Here is a 3,697-nt window from a genome sequence, read left to right on the forward strand (position 1 = left end):
GGGGGGGGGGGGGAGTATGTATGGTGCAGATTTCTAAGCACAGATGCAGTGTAGACCAGCAAAGTCCAATTCTGGGAAAAAAGAAAAAAAAAAACTTTCCTTGAATGCATTGTAAGTCGTGGTGTATAAAAGCATAGTCCAAGATTTAGTCCAAGACCATTCTACTAATCATTTCAATCACAAGGTCTTGAACAAATGATAAAAATTTGAATGTAAAACATGATTGAATTTCTAGGTTAGACTTTATTTTAAGGTGTCCCTGTTAGGGTTGCAAAGGGGTGGAAAATTCCCGGTAAATTTCCGGAAACTTTCAAAAAAATCCCTGGAATATTCCAAAAAATCCTGGAAAGTTTCAATAATTTCTGGAACGTTTCCGAAATTTACTGGAAATTTTCCACCTTTTTTGCAACCCTAGTCCCTGTTATAGTGTAATTATACATTTAAGTACTGAGTAATATTACTTAACTGCATGTACTTACTATATGGTTAGGGTTAGGATTAGGGTTTGTTTTAGGGTTACTTGCGCATAATTATGCATCATTTATTGTTATTATAATAGTAAGTACGTGTAACGTGTAACAAGGGCACCTTAAAATAAAGTGTTACTAAATTATGTTTCTTACATATCATTTATGCATAGGCCTTTGATGTTAAATTCTTGGGAGGGAGAAAAAAAAACAGCCAGCAAGTTCCCAGCATACAAAGCACCTCTTGAAATTGTTTGAGAAAATGCAGAAAGTGTGCAGAGCTGTAATAGTCTTCGAAGGACTACTTTTAAGAAGCTAAAATATAGGAGAGTTTTTGTCCCAGTAATTTCCATTTGTTATTTCCAATTTCCACAGTTTTGATGGCTTTAATAGTATTATAAAATGTGAAAAATAGTCGTTATAAAGAATGAGTAGATAATGTATTGTGTAATTATGGAAATGGGTTGTAGATGCTGTTCCAGGTGCTGCACACTAAAGTACTTCAGAATTCCCAAACTGAACATAGAGGAGTGTTTAGGCAGTGATGCCCGAAAATCAGCTGCTCTGTGCTTTCACCAAATGTTGACTTCCAGAAACATTTTTTAGCAATTCACTGACTTTGCTATATGGGATACAGGAACTGTCAATAATGTTATTCCTTTTAAGGCATGTAGGGGTGAATTAAAATGTTATTAATGTTCTTTTATTTCCTCCTCTTTCCCTCTCAGTGCACTTGGAGGATCTTCGGCATTACATATCCCAGCATTCCCCAGTGGTGGCTGCCTCATTGACTATGTGCCTCAAGTGTGCCAATTACTCACAAACAAGGTAAAAAATAATCCTTACTTTCTGTTTGTGTGTTCCTTCATTTAATTACTAAGATCGTATAATCAGTTAGGTTACACTGTCGGTGAACTGTGGGTTTGTTTATAGTATACAATGATGTGTACGAATGGTAAAGTTGATGCGTTTGTATGAATCGCATGCATGTGTTTATGTACATTTCTGATCAGTTTAGAGAAGGCCTTATGACAAGCGGAAATAAGATGGAAAAAATTACTGTCACTAGCCTGACGAGTGACTGACATTCTTTTCCCCTGACATCTCTACTTCAGTTCAGCCCCTCTGTTCATATCCACACAGACAGCATGAATAATCAACCCTTCCAATCTTCCACTTCATGCCCCACCAGTGGCCACCAGCTCCTCAGGACACACTCACCTGAACTAGGGTCACACATTAGTCTACTTGAAAATGACACAAATGACAACATAGAATTTTCTTGCCCCAGTTTTAAGTTTATATTAGAGAAATTAAATGTATATAGATGATGTGTTTCAGATCTACTCCAGTGTTTGAAGTGTAGTGTTCTGACAGAGAGGTTTTTGGAGTCATTAAACATCCTCACACCAAACAGGAAAACCAATCTACTCACTATTTTGCTTTCACAGCCTAGTTGTGTTTAGAATCACACTCTTGCAAACTATTCTTACTGAAAATGTTGTTGGAAACTTAGTGATGGTGACATTGAAGTCATGAGGTACTTTTATAAGGCTACGTTTGGCTTTTTACTTTTGAAGATTGTATTTAGGCTTCAAAATTCAAAAACGTTGTTCTCATTTGTGAATCATGATGAACAAAATCTGTAAGCTTCATTGATAATCCCATTGGGTTTTTGTTGAGGGTACCACGGTGATGGATTGACCTACAAAAATATGCCATCACAGCAGCACTCTGTAGTTTGTGTGATGACGGACCAAAATTTAAACCATCATTCACCGATCACTTTCAGCTCTGCTGCAGCTCTCAGATCAGATGTGCTGCCGGTTTCATGACCCACATCATGTTATGACAGATCGCATCTGTGTCAGTAAAATTAGTTATGAATGGTATTTTCTATTCCAGAATGAGCACACAGACACCGAAAGCTGGACTCTGAACTTTTGCGATAAAGCATGTTCTGTGTTCACTGATCTCACCTGTCAGCATCTCCCACGGTCCATGTGTGGGTGTAGAGTTCACCGATCCAAAGTTCCTGACACACCTCCTCTAAACAAACAAGGCTTAGAGAATCAAAAAGAACAAGTGTGTGACTTGCATTGAGCAGCATAATGTTTCTTTCAGATGTGGGTCTTCTCTGAAAACTCGCTGAGTGTCGCTCATGAAACAGAGATCAGCATTGATTCTTACATCACACATCATACACACCAACATCAGAGCTGCTCTCCTCTTGATCTCACCTGTGAAAAACATATCACTCACTTCGTATCGAGCAACTATATCTAATCGGATCTAATAGACCAGTGCTGGAAAGACTTCAAAAAGCAAATCGCTTCACCTTTTGAGATATGCATAGGGTGTTGTTTTACACACAGAAGATGCTAATTTGATTTGTTGTGTAATGTGTAGAGGATCCGTCACGTCTATTCCTATCATTTTTTGTGTACTGTTTTGACAAACCATTAAAATAATTTTGCTAATAACGATGTTCTTTGACAAAGGGTTTTTGAAAAAATAAAATCATCATGATGCTGATTAATACATTAAGATTGTAGTTTAATTGTTTTAATGCAAGCATACTGTTTATGTGAAAATATTTGTTAAATGTTGATACGTTTAAATTAATGAATGAAATGTTTTGTTCAATTTTGCACTTTTTCATCAACTAAATTGATATTGTCAAAATTATTTTAAATTGTTCAATTGAAGTTAAAGTAAAAAGTTAAATTGAATAAAATTAATAAAAGTGACATTAAATAGTAACTAAATGTAATGGATAATTTTGTCCGAAAACTAAAAACTTTGACTAAAAGTAAAGGTTGTAAAAAAAAAAAGAATAAAAATAAACAATGACAAGCCTTGGTGCTCATACAGGTTTGAATCTGACCATTGTGTCTTAAACCCATTTTCACCTCTCTTTCCACAAATAATTCCATATCAATACTGTTGTCAATGAAGACTTCAAAAATTAGTACAGCTGATTCCAAGAGGCTTGCCATTTGGCTCGTACCTTTATAACTTCAGCATTACGTGGTTTCAGTCAAACTGTAAGAGTCTAACTTCTGCTGTTTTAATTAAAGGGGTCATATGATGTTGCTAAAAAGAACATTAGTTTGTGTATTTGGTGTAATGAAATGTGTTTATGCGGTTTAAGGTTCAAAAAACACATTATTTTCCACATACTGTACATTATTGTTTCTCCTCTATGCCCCGCCTTTCTGAAACGCGTC

At 35.9% G+C, this 3,697-nt stretch overlaps 1 protein-coding gene across 1 annotated transcript in view; it reads left to right on the forward strand.

Moving 5' to 3' along the window:
* Positions 1–1,201: 1,201 nt before the first annotated feature.
* Positions 1,202–3,697, forward strand: part of LOC107726088 (BRCA1-A complex subunit BRE-like) — a 10,650-nt gene continuing 8,154 nt past the window's right edge. The window contains exon 1 of the mRNA XM_016535571.1: positions 1,202–1,295. The gene's annotated coding sequence lies outside the window, so the exon portion shown is untranslated. The remainder of the gene's footprint in view (positions 1,296–3,697) is intronic.

Source organism: Sinocyclocheilus rhinocerous, unplaced genomic scaffold (assembly GCF_001515625.1).
Source record: "Sinocyclocheilus rhinocerous isolate Xijiao unplaced genomic scaffold, SAMN03320098_v1.1 scaffold636, whole genome shotgun sequence".
Classification (NCBI taxonomy): domain Eukaryota; kingdom Metazoa; phylum Chordata; class Actinopteri; order Cypriniformes; family Cyprinidae; genus Sinocyclocheilus; species Sinocyclocheilus rhinocerous.